Below are 14,282 nucleotides of genomic sequence, written 5' to 3' on the forward strand. Positions count from 1 at the left end.
TTTTTCTTTTTGCGGTATACGGGCCTCTCACTGTTGTGGCCTCTCCCGTTGCGGAGCACAGGCTCCGGATGCACAGGCCCAGCGGCCATGGCTCACGGGCCCAGCCGCTCCGCGGCATATGGGATCCTCCCAGACCGGGGCACGAACCCGTATCCCCTGCATCGGCAGGCGGACTCTTAACCACTGCGCCACCAGGGAGGCCCTACTTTTCTATATTTTCTTAATAATTTTGCCTGCTTACACTTTCAGGTAATTAAAAAAATATTTTCTCCTAATTTACTTAGATTTATTTTATTATTATATATTTTAATTCTTCAATTCAAATTTTTATGTTCATAATTATTTTTAACAATTATGAAAAATGCAACTTATGTAGTTTTCCATGAGTATAGATTTTGATATGTAATAATCTACATTTCTTTATTTTCCAAAAGTATTTTAGAGTTAACTATTATCTGATAAGTGTTTTATTTTTGTTTTAATTGAAAAACATTATTTGCAATTAAATAATTGTAGGACAATAATAATTACAGTTTTATTGCACGGTCTGAGAATTACCCCTATAAAATTTCTTGTGTATGTTTTGGAATTTATTGAGATTTTTTTTTGATTAGCTAGTTTATGATTACATGTGTCCCTTTGCACTCCCATTTTTCTTTGTATTTCCAATCGATTTTCCTTTATATATCCAATATTATATTAATGAATAAAGATTAACAACTATTACTACATATATTGTGGATTTTTTTTGTAAGGATCATATATTAGTCATGTTTCTTATTTTTTGTATATTATGATGTTTTGACAGCTTATGTCTGGGAAGATACTGCCCTTCTTGGGTGCTAGCCAAATTTTTAGAGATAGCAAAGAATTCAGCCAGAAACATGCCTTTTGTTTTTTCCCAAACACTAACCTTGGAGGTAATGTAAAACATGATGACTATAGTTAACACTGCTGTACAGTATATTTGAAAGTCGTTAAGAGAGTAGATCCTAAGAGTTCTGTTCACAAGAAAAAAAATACATTTTTTCTATGTTTTTTGTATCTATATGAGATGATGGATATTAACTAAACTTATTGAGGTAATCATTTTACAATATATTTGTCAAGTCACTATGCTGTACGCCTTAAACTTAGTGCAGTCTGTCAATTACATCTCAATAAAACTGAAAGGAAAAAAAAAATCCTGTAAAGCAAAGGAGCCTGAGTCCTCGTAAAAATTTGACAATTCTGAATTGATTGGCAGATAGTGGAAGAAGGAAATACAATTTCTCCTTGATTTAGTGGGAGCAGGTTTCCGCTGTTCTTGGCGACATCACATGAGCAGGGCTAGATGAGGTTTCTCCATACAGACTAATGGTTTCGTGGTTGTTGAGTGACTCCCAGTTTTAGATAAAGATGGATGGATGTTAGTCCTAAATGTTGGTGGAGGTGTGAGATGTCATCTTCTATTGTGTCTCCGTGGGAATTTTAGAGGAAATTTGAAAGATCCAATTGGATCTTGATTTTGAGATGCTTGGCATTAAAAAAAAAAAAGTTTCTAGCTAAATCCATTGAGACAAATCTAGGCTCTAAGTCCATAAAACTGAAAAGGTTAAAATTATGTCGGTCACTTTTACAGGGGCAGAACGTTAATAGTCTAATAGCAAGAGCAAACATATTGGCCCCCCAAATACAGGGGTTTGAATGCTGGCTTCACCAACTAGTAAGTAGGAGGCCTTGGGCACATCCCTCAACCTTTCTGTACCTCACTCTACTCATCTGTAAAATGGGGACAAGTATAATAAAGATGATCAAAAGTTACCAGCACGTTACAAATATCCAAAGAATGGTAGTTGCTACCAGGATAAGATATCATTTTTTTTGTTATCACTCTCATATGATTTGCTTTTCCTTCTGGGTAACTGTGGTGATTGGCTAGCAAAAGCAAACTCATATCAAGTCCCATGGCATTGGTCAGCATGAGCTCTGTTAACTGTATAAATAGATTATGAAGTACTTAGTTGATTTACACATTTCTGCAGCTGAAGAAAAATATTTACTGGGCAGATTCAACTGAATTTAAATAATCAGATTAAAAGCAGCCTGGAGGCCGCCCCTCAACTCAACAAGGGACAAGTTGCCTTGCCCTGGGTAGCAAACTAATGCCAGCTGCTTGGCTCATTTAGCAGTAACCTGGGGAGGTGTGATTAGAACTGCAAAAGGGACAGAAATGCTTGAGAAGGAGGGCTTTTCTCTTCACACTATATTCACATCACAGCTCCAGGGATGGACTCTAATTCACTAATTCAAAGCAACACAGATAAGGATTGAAAAGTCTGAATGAGAGAACATGGGCTTAAACTTGGATGAGGTAGGAAGTTTAAGTTTCCAGGACAGGTTAGTGTCATCTAATAAATAAGTTATTTTTTTCAAAGGCGAAGTGGTAAGTTAGCCCTTTATAATCCAGAGCAAGTTTCCTTATAAATGTAAATTTATATTCAGTGATCAGGTGATCAGCTTCCCAAGTGGGCCACACAAGTATTTCTAATCCAAAGAGCATAGTGTGACAAGTGTCACAGGCAAACAACATTAAACCCAATAAAGCCATGTTCTATAGCCTGACTGACTGTTCTTTTTTTTTTTTTTTTTTTTTTTTTTGCTTGCTTGCTTGCTTTTTAGATAGTCCATATAAAGTTGAATTCTCTTCAGGTACTGTTTTTAAAACAGTACTTAATGGCCATAAAGAATATTATTAAAACAACATAGGTTGCTTCTATGTATCTTCTGGCACATTCTAGTTTATATTGGCTTCATTTGCTTAGTCATATCACAGGAAATACTGCTTAACCCCAAATTTACCAAACTGTGTTCCATAGCTCCAAATTTACCAAACTGTGTTCCATAGCTCAGTGAATAGCAAAATAAAGAAAAGGTACTTTGTAAAATAAATTTGGGCAATGTAGTACACTAAAACCCCCTCTTGAAGATTCACCATGCACGTTCAGTTATTAAAGATTCTAAGCTAAGGAAACCTTTTAAACTTCATGTCATCAGCTGTCATTAAACTTAATTTCAATAAATAACAAGTTTTTGTTTTCTATTACCCCAATTAAAATCCTGAGAATAGTGTTCAGTAAGACACTAGCTTGGAAAATACCAATCTACTTATTTCCACCCAATAGTGTATGTGTTGCATAAAACTCACAGGAGAATAATAGCCCATTGCATACACATTCAGTACTGTCATAATGAAAACAATATAGTATAGCTGTATCACAGAGAACTTGAATTTTTACAGACTGTCTGTCTTTAGAAGGTAATGATTATACCTAACAGAATATTCAGGGGAAAATAAAATTCACTGTCCTGTGGAAAGAGACCATAACCCTTCTTCCTTCTATCTCTGAAGTTTAAACCATGACTTTCAGGATAACATCTTCCCCAATGACTAGGTACCCCCAGGAGAATTTGCTCACAAGGGAGCTTGGGCTCAGTGTTCGCTTGTAAGCAGGGGTGTTATCGATTTATACTGACAGTCTTGCTGCTGAAAAATACTTTCTCCAATACATAGATAAATTGTCTGCTTCCAGGGTTTTCAATATTATTTTCTTCTTTCCCCAAGGAAGTAATTGGTCTAGGCTCTTCACAGTCTTCCTTATTCTGAAAATGTATATAAAAAGCCCTGTCCCTATGTAAGAGTATAAAAATAAACTTGAGTTAGGGTCCCAAGCTCTGAGGGAGAGGGTCCTGAATTGAGATTTCATAGTCTGCTGATGGTAAAAACACATTAGGCAGTGAAAAGTCCAGTCCCTTCTGGTGCTAGAAATTTGTATTCTGGCTGAGCAAGGCCAGGAAATTTTGGGGGGATTTCAGCAACATGGATTTCAGCAGGCACTGCTGATCTGACCCAGAAGGGCCCAGGCCCAGCTCCCATTTGCAGTTCTGGCAGCCCTGCTGGAGACCAGCAGCTTGCTTTGGCTAATTTAAGTACCTCCCTAGATGGTGACATTCGTGCTGCTTTCTATGGCACTTGAGAACTGCCGACACCGAAGGGTTTGGTTTCATGTTCTTGAACTTGGGTGACACAAATATTTCAGTGGTGAATCAGTCCTGAAAATGGGAGGTGGGTAAGGTAGGGAGTGTTTATAGAAGACATTTCATCACTACTAGTCAAACATGTCTCATTGTTGGTTCAGGAGGGCCTGGTATTTTCCTCTTTGAAGGGGATACTCAGGGAGCCAAGAGCTTCCAGCTTGGAGCTCAACTCCAGGGTAGGGTAATAGCCATTTGCACACAGGAAACCTGCAGGACTAGTTGCTTTGGAATGTTGACAGTCTTAGGGAAATGGTTTTATGTCTTTCCTCAGGGGAGAAAAAAATACTTCGTAGATCTATGTAAAGAAAGCCTGGGCTGCTGCAGAGAAACTGTCTTTCTGCCTGACATTTTCTTCTTTTTAATTGAAGTATTTCTTTCAAAGGTTTCCCAGTTGCAGAACCCCAAAGATGAGGTCAAGAAACTTGTAATTTCAGAAAAGCAGTACTGCTGATATCAATGGTATAAAAGCTTGGTTGGAAGATGAGAATATGGGATTTCTTTGGCTTGGGTACATGACTTGGACTGTAAGTGATAGAAACCCAGACCCTACACAGCAGTCTCACGAGCCCTCAGCCTTCAGATGATGCACAGCTGGCACCATGGTCCTGAGTGCCCTGCCAGCCTCGGGAGGTGGAGGTCACCTAAACAGCTTGCCGTCCTTCTGGGGATGTGGCACTGTGCAAGGCAAAGGGGTCTGAAGAGGCCTGCGTTTAGAAAAACCATAGCCAAGCCATGCCAAGAAACGCAAACCAAAAGGAAATATTTTAAGAAAATAAACAAAGCTACTGAGTCAAACATACAAAGCAGGAAAGCGGAACAAAAGATTATTTGAGGCCTGAGTTTTGAACATTTTGAAGCCACACATGTAATGGGCCAGCCCAAGAACATGAGGAGCCTTACAGCTGTGTAAGCGTTGAGGCAGCCTGCTCCCACCAGGGGCTCCCCAGCCGGTGAGGCTCCGAGCAAGCCCACCGAGCTAGCCGACTGTGCACTTGAGCTCAGCCTTGAGCTATGCAGAAACAGATCTCCACCGTCGTGTGGGCCACACAGATACAGATATGGCTGACAGGACTGATCCCACGGACTGAGTAGCTCCGGTTATATGCATTTAAGTGTCCTCCAGGCCTAAATTTGTTGTTCAGGAACCCCAAAGGATATCTGTGTTATAATATAAAACAGTACTGACGATGTATGCATGTTGAGTTTTACAAGTTTGGCTATCAGAGTTTCTAACCAAGTACCTGTCACATCAATATGACACTGTCCTCAGAATCCCAAAATTCTGGAACTGAATTTGTTGGGCTGAATCATCTCATGGCCCAAGGATTTAAACTTTGTAAAGTAAGCCACAAGTTGGATATACTTCAGGGTCAAGTGTATGTTCTAGTGAACAGAATGAGGCTGCAGTGTCCAACGGCCTCTATCAGAGAGTAATGTCTCAGTGGTACTAAATTTGAATCCATGTTCACCTTCTTTGGTGTACCCAGAGGGCTTTTTGAACCAATTACCTTAGACACAACAGAATACCTTTCACTAAGATGTGCTATAATGCCATGCCTTTGGCTTTCATGAGGGGTTCAATAAAGCACAAGCTATATGAAAACCACTCTGAATTTGTTGTAAAACTATTGTCAAGAACATAACCATATCTGATTGCAAGTTATTTTTGTGAATAAAGGTCAGAATGAGTGTATTTCCTCTATTCTGCTGAGGGGCTATATCAGGTTTTCCTTACTGCTGTGGTTGCCAGGAAACTCACGTATAAATGTCATGATTGTAGCTCCATAACTTCTCACAATCAGTATAGGAAAGAAAGAGGAGGTCAAAACTGTACTGATCATGAGAGATTATGGAGTTACGATTATGACATTTACATATATATACATATATGTATACATACACATATATGTGTATACACACATGTACATACACATATATGTGTGTATGTGTGTGTGTACACACACACACACACACACACACACACACACACACACACATATATATACCTGGAATTAGGACACGAAGATCAGGAAGTGTCGCTCCAGTATGCAAAGCAAGAACTCTCGTAAGTATATGGTCCTGACCATCTGCAGATACTATTGCAGAAGGAACATTCACTTTCTGCCCATCTCCCAGTTTGGGAGAGAGACTCTGTTTTGCTGAAGGAGAAGCAGCATAATTCATATTGTGGCGGCAATAACCCTCTGCTCTGGTCCTTGCCCCTGGAAGAGATTGGTCAGGAAAGGAGAAAAAGCATAACCCTTACAGATGTAGACTTGAGCATGTGAATGCTCAGTACAGAGAGGTCAGGAACTGAGGCTAGGTGGCAGGCAGGGTAATGCCGAATGGGCCCTGAATGATGGAGGGGAAAGCGTTTGGAGAGGTGCTGGAGGGTTGTGATGGTGGGGAAGGGGTGGAGAAAGGACAGAAGAATTTAGCAGGAAGCTAGAGTCTAAGTTGGCAGAAATGATCAAGGGAATTTTCTTGGAATACGAACGTTTATATTCCTTTGAAATTATCTAATCAACAAAAGTGTAAGAAAATCTAGTTAATCATTATATTATTACCAAAATCGTGTCTTTCAGTTTGTATATAAGGAGGATGCTGATGGAGAGGCAGACAGGGGACAGGATTTAGGGAATGTTATCAGGGGGAAAGGATTGGGGTCCCTGCTTAGTTGAATATTAACATGAAATAAAAAGAAAAAACCAGGGCAAAAAAGTAAAACGTGGAAAAAGAGAATTGAGTATCAGCAGGTAACTGGAGTGAGAGGTCATTGGCAGAAACCCGAGGGCTTGAGCACCTGCAAACCCATGCGGACAGGCCACTCTCCTTGGGACACGGACTGCAGGAAGAAGGCTCATAGCGACAGTGTCTAAGTCTCAGAGACAGTAGGGAGAACTTGCTAGTCTATATTTGCAAATATATTGATATTTCAGGTCTCTCAGGAAGGCCTCAACCTGAGATTGTCAAGCTTCCTTTTTACCAGTCAATGTGGGTCACAGCACATGAGTGTGGAAATTGCCTAGTAATACAGGAAAGGGCATAGGATGGATGTGCTCAGTGCCCAAGGAGACACATCAGGTATCAAAAGAGAGGTTTCTGTAAGTTAGACTGTCCAGAACAGGCTTTATGTAGGATGCAGATTAGACACAGACCTTGAAGGATAACAACTGCTTTATGCTTATTTGTTGACCTACTGGATGAATGCATGAATATTTAGACTGCTGGTACTCTAAAAATGTACTTTGTATATCTCTTAATAAAAGCTATGAAGCCATGAGAAATGACACCTGAAGTCCTTAGTAACTTGGGCTCAGATCTAGGAACAGAGTAGAATAAATAGATATTTAATTTTACTCTATATATGTGATTTATTTGTGAGTTACTGTCAAGGAAGCAAATTACCAGTGTATTACTATATTGGAAATGGTAAGTCCACATCTGACTTTGGAGAGAATAAATTCTAAGCAACAAAAGAGACTAATTAGCTGTCATAACTTGGATCATAACTTGGATCACCCATGTGAAAGGAACTCAGTTTTAAGATGCTTTATCACTAGAACTTTGAACTCAAGAAGCAAAGATAGTTATAATTTAGAATATGGTTAAAACACCTAATATCTGGTGATATGTTTCTCAGTTTAAGAAGAAAAATGTTTAAAGTCTACATTCCATTATTCTATGTGTATATATGTTGGGTTTTATTAAAAATTTTATGAATCGTTTATAACCTGCCTATTTCCAAGGAAAACAATTATTTGATATAATAGTTAAAAAGACAATAAATTGAATACCAGAAAGCACATACAAAGAAGGGTGTGGTAGAGTCTTTAAAAAGTGGTGCCTTGAAACAATACTTAGATAGAAGGGATAAGGTGAAACTTCATAGCTGCCTTTCACTCACCAAGCTCTTTATTCCCTTCTACCTGAATGCATTCACAGGTATTTACCCTTTGTTGTCACCTAACTGAGGATTTGATTTGCTCAGCACATGTTATAAATGTGTTAATTTAGATTATAAAAGCCTAGAGGATTTATATAGTTTTCCTATAAATAAGTACTTAAAAATAATAGTGATGTGTATGTAGTGCTGTAAGCTCTACAAAACACATTCACATACATCCCATGATATCAGTCTCCAAACACTTGGAAACTAGAACTTTCATCTGTTGTGTTCTCACACCGTGTCTACTTTTTAAAGTGTTTCCCCCACTATTCGCATTTTACCCTCAGACTGTGAAGTAGTAAAGACTTTATTCTCAGTTTATAGATGAAGAAACTAAAATGCTACCACCAAGTTGAATTATTACTTAGAATGATCCTTAAGAAAATGTATACATACCCCTGCTTATAAATTCATTTACTTCTACTCTTTGACTTACAGATCTTATTTTTACTTTTTCAGAAATTTCAATATTAGTGTTGCATTATTTCTCCCATCTTAGTAAAAAACAAAAAATCATTATCAGCTCCAAGAGGTATATTTGTCTTCCAATTCCAGCAATATGGTAGACTGACCTAAAGTGGAGTCCCTTTTTCCACAAATAAAATATTACCAACAGAACAGTGCTGAAAATACATAAAAGGGCTCATAAGAAAGAGGAATGCCCAGCTATCAGAAATAAAAAGCTAATTGAAAGACAGAGGCTGAAATAATAACGTATAAAACTTGCGGAAGGCAACTACACCAGTACTTACAGGGGTATATACATCGGCAAACATATATACACATGGAAACCTATAAGCTAAATGTGTAACTTAAGGAACTCTAAAGAAAGTTGGAGGAAGGAAATATTAAAAAGCAAGATAAAATAGAGAAAAACAACAAATTCAAAACTTATTCTTTGAAAGATAATAAAATAGTCAAAGTCATCACAAAACTAGTGAAGAAAAAAATTTTAAATGGGATATAACTACAGGTACAACATTGTACCTGTTGTACAGGTACAACATTCTTTACAGAATGTTGGAAATCGTTTTATGTCAGTAAGTTTGAAAACTAGGATGCGACAAAAAATTTTACAGAAAAAAAGGGGTAAATTATCAATACTGATCTAAAAAAATAGATAAACTGAGTATTAAAGAAATTAAATTGAGAGTTAAAAAAATTCATCACATTACCCCCACCTTTTCATAACCCTTGCCTTCCCACAAAGCCAAACATCAACACCATCAGACTCAGACAGTTTTACAGACAACTTTTACTAAACCTTCAAGAAACACAAAAGCTCTGCTTATACAAACTGTTCCAGAGAATAATAAAAGAAAGAATTCTCCCAAACTCGTTTTATGAGGCTAGGATGACCTTGATTCCAATACATGACAACTGAGGAAAATTATAGACAGATTTCACGTACTAACATAAATGCTAATATCCTCCACATAGAATAAACAAAATGTTTCCACCTTCTTCTTCCCACAGTTATCAGAGACCAAGAGGAGATACTCAGAATAGATGTAAACCAGCCTTCGCCAGTCATCCTTTATCATCAGTCAAGAATGTGGAGTACTGGCTACTCTCCCCCGAAGAGATGAAGTGGGAGTCCCTCGCTGGATCTATGACCACACCCTCCACCCTCAGGGTTTCAACCTCCTCCTGTATGATCAGGAATCAGGAGAGGGCTTACCAACACTGAAGAAGGATTCCTAGTGGAACTAAGTCTATGCCCCCCAGACCTTTGGGCCTCTTTGAACAGGGTCAAAAGGGAACCCATAGGGTTCTACATGTAATGAGCTCAGAAGTCACCACTCCATCTTAACAACAAGTAAAAACTGAACAGATTGAATCAACATTTCTTGGATCCATAAGAGAGAGAAGGACATGGGGCAGAGTATGGCCTCCCAAACTGGAGAGACAGACAGGAAAATGCAAGAGGTCATGGCTCACCAGAAGAGAGACTCATGAGCAGAAACTGCAGTGGGAACCAATGTAAGGTAGGAAAACTTGAACCATAACTGATGAACCGCTGTAAGCTCAGTGTAGACAACTCTTGAGAGTTAAAAACTCCACAGAGAACCACTCACTGGGGGGTTCAAGAATTTTTTGAGATTTACCTTCAGGAGTTCAACCAGGTTTTCATAGTAAATGTTGGAGAAAAAGCCCCTTGTGCTTCTGGCAGGAGAAGGGAAAAGAAACCATTTTGAAATACACCAGATCACTCTGTTCTTAATAAAACCTGTCCACAGGAAAAATCAGTTAACCAGAGATAACCTGATGAGGTATTATCAGAGCCTAACTGATCTGGGGGAAGGGAAATACCCAACTCCAGTCCTCTTTAGCCTTCCACGTGGGAGAACCGAACTACCCAACTCCGGTCACTCTAGCCATCCTGTACCATATAAGGGGGGAGAGAAAAACTGAGAGACAGTTGTGAAGTTCACAGCCCAGAGTCTTTTGTTAAAAGACTGAGACCTAATTGTAGAACTATGGAACACTTCCTCTCCTCCCACATCCTACCACCATATTGTTAAAGGCCTATTAACAGTAGTTCCTTTTACCTGGTATATCATGTCTGGTTATCAAGAAAAAAAAATTACATGGCATACCAAACAGCAAAAAAACACAATTTGAAGAGACAGAACAAGTATCAGAAACAGACATGGTAGAAATGTTGAAATTGTCAGTCTGGGGATTTAAAAAGACTGATTAATATGCTAAGGGCTCTAATGGATAAACTAGACAACATGCAAGAACAGATAGGCAATCTAAGTAGACAAATGGAAATCCTAAGAAAGAAAGAAAAAAAAAAAAAGAAATGCTAGAGATCAAGAACAGTATAGCATAAATGAAGAATGCCTTTGATGGGCTTATTAGTAGACTAGACAAGTCTGAGGAAAGAATTTCTAAGTTAGAGGCTATATCAATAGAAACCTTCAACTCTGAAAAGCAAAGAAACAAAGACTGAAAAAATAGAACAGAATATTCAAAGACTATGGGACAACTACAAAAAGTATAACATATACATAATGGGAATGCCAGAAAGGAAAGAAAGAAAGGAACAGAAGAAATATTTGACACAATAAAGACTAAGAATTTCCCCCCAAATAATGTCAGACATCAAGTCACAGATCTAGGAATCTCAGAAAACACCAAGCAGGATAAATGCCAAGAAAAAAATTCACCTAGGGACTTCCCTGGTGGTCCAGTGGTTAGGACTTCACCTTCCAGTGCAGGGGGTGCAAGTCCAATCCCTGGTTGGGGAGCTAAGATCCCACATGCCTTAGGGCCAAAACACCAAAACACAAAACAAAAGCAATACTTTAACAAATTCAGTAAAGACTTTAAAAATGGTCCACATCAAAAAATATCTTAAAAAAAAATTCACCTAGCCATATCACTTTAAAATAACAAAAAAGCAAAGAGTAAGAAAAAGATGCTGAAAGAAGCCAGAGGAGGAAAACACCTTAGAGGTACAAAGATAAGAATCACATCTGCCTTCTCCTCAGAAACCACACAAGCAAGAAAAGAGTGGTGTGGAATATTTAAAGTGTCGAAAAAAAAAAAAACCAAAATAAAGCACCAACCTAGAATTCTGAGAAATTATCTTTTTAAAATAAAGGAGAAATACTTTCTCAGACAAACAAAGATTGAGGGAGTTTGCTTCTTGTAGACCTGTCTTGCAAGAAATGTTAAAAGAATATTTTTTAGAGAGAAGAAAAATAACATGGATAAGCTACTCAGATCTACATAAAAAGAGAAAAAGCATCAAAGAAGGAATAAGTGAAGGTAAAATTTACATTTTTTTCCTTATTCTTAATTGATCTAACAGATATAACAGATATTACTTGTTCCAAATAATAGAAACAATGTATTCAATTATATATGCTTATGTATCAATATATATCATGCATCTATACATATATGTATGTGTACTTGTGTATATACATGTGTATATGTATACACATATATGCACACGCATACTAAATATATGTGCTTAGGTATGCTTATATATATGTAAAACAAATGACAGCAATGATACAAGGGACAGGAGAGGGAGGAATTAGGATTATTTTGTTATTATAAGGCACTCACACTACCCATGAAGTAATACAGTATTACTTGAAAGTGGAAGTGGATTTGGATTTGTTGTAAATGTATATTGTAAACTCTAGAGCAAACATTTAAAAAGTAATAAAAGAAGTATAACTGATATGCTAAGAGAGAAGATAGAATTATACAAAATGCTAAAGTAAAACCACAAAAGGCAGAATAAGAATGGAAGGCAAAAATATGACAAAAAACAAAGGCAACATAAAAAAAAAGCTAACAAATATGGTATATATTAATCTGATTATCAGTAATCACTTTGAATATCAATATTCTAACTGCACCAATTAAAAAACAGAAATTGACAGAGGGAACCAAAAAATTAGGTCCAACTCTATGCTGTCCACAAGAATGTCATTTTAGATATAAAGACACATATACATTAGAAGTAAGTGGAAGGGGGCAGGATCAAGATGGCAGGGTAGGAAGACCCTGAGCTCACCTCCCCCCATAAACACATCAAAACTACAACTATATATAGAGCAGCTCTTACTGAGAACAACCTGAAGATTAGTAGAACGGCTTTTCTTCAACCGAGGCTATAAAGAAAGAACCACACAGAGTCTGGTAGGAGGGGAGGAGAAGTAGGTATTCACACCCTAGTGGGTCACTCAAAAGAGGATTAGGATACCACAGGCTTGGGAATACTTCCTAAGGAGAGAAGAATTAAAGTCCCCCCTACACACACACACACATGCACACACTGAAGAAAAAGAAGAGACATCTCAAAAGTGTGGCTCCAACACCTTGGGCCAGATCCTGCCTCTAACCAAGGCAGATACCATTCATAGAAGCATTATTTACAATAGCCAAGGTATGGAAGCAACCTAAGTGTTCACCAACAGATGAATGGATAAAGAAGATATGGTATATATATATATATATATATATATATATATATATATATATATATTTAATGGAATATCAGCCATAAAAAGAATGAAATTTTGCCATTTGCAACAACATGGATAGACCTGGAGGGAATTATGCTTAGTGAAATAAGTCAGACAGAAAAAGACAAATACTGTATGCTTTTACTTACATGTGATATCTAAAAAATGAAACAAATTAATAAACATAACAAAACAGAAACAGAGAACAAACTAGTGGTTACCAGTGGACAGCCAGGAAATTCCTTAAACAACACACTTGTAAACAAAGAAGGAATCTTAAGATAAATTTTAAAATATTTTGAACTAAATAAAGGTGAAAGCACAACTTGTAAAAATCCGTGAGATAGAGCCAAAGCAGTGCTTAGTGGGAAACTTATAATGTTGAATGCATATATGAGAAACGAAAAAGATGTAAAATCACTAATCTAAGTTTTCACCTTGGGAAACGAAAAACAGAAGAGAAAATTAAATACAAAGTAAGTAGAAGAAAGGAAATAATAAGAATTAGAACAAAAATCAATAAAATTAAAAACAGGAAATCAATAAAGAAACCAAAAGCTGGTTCTTTGAAAAAAAATCAATAAAATTAATAAGTTCCTAGACAAGCTAAGAAAAAAAAAGAGAGAACACAAGTTACTAATATTAGAAATGAAAGAGGGCACATCACTACAGATACCAAGAACGTTAAAAGAATAATTAAGGAATACTATGAACAATTCCATGCCCACAAATTTGGTCACCTAGATGAAATGGACCAATTCTTTGAAGACACAATTTCCCAAAACTTACACAAGAAGAAATAGACAATATGAATAAGTCTATATCTATTAAAGAAGCTGAATCAGTAATTAATGGTCTTCTAAAGCATAAAGCATCAGGCCCAGATGGGTTCACTGGTGAATTCTACCAAACATTAAAGGTATAAATTATGACAATTCTTTACAATCTCTTTCAGAGGAGAGAAGCGGAAGGAATACTTCTTAACTTGTTCTGTGAGGCCAATATTAACCTTTATACCAAAACCAGGCAAAGATATTACAAGTAAAGAAAAATACAGATCAATCTTTCTTATGAACATAAATGTAAAACTCCTCAACAAAATATTAAAACATCAAAACCAACAATGTATAAAATGAATTATATACCATGACCAAGTGGGATATATCCCAGGTATAGAAGAATGTTTCAACATTTGAAAATCAATTAATATAAATCATCATATCAACAAGCTAAAAAAGAAAAATCCACATGATCATATCAAT

The sequence above is a fragment of the Mesoplodon densirostris genome, chromosome 14 (genome assembly GCF_025265405.1).
Source record: "Mesoplodon densirostris isolate mMesDen1 chromosome 14, mMesDen1 primary haplotype, whole genome shotgun sequence".
Lineage (NCBI taxonomy): Eukaryota > Metazoa > Chordata > Mammalia > Artiodactyla > Ziphiidae > Mesoplodon > Mesoplodon densirostris.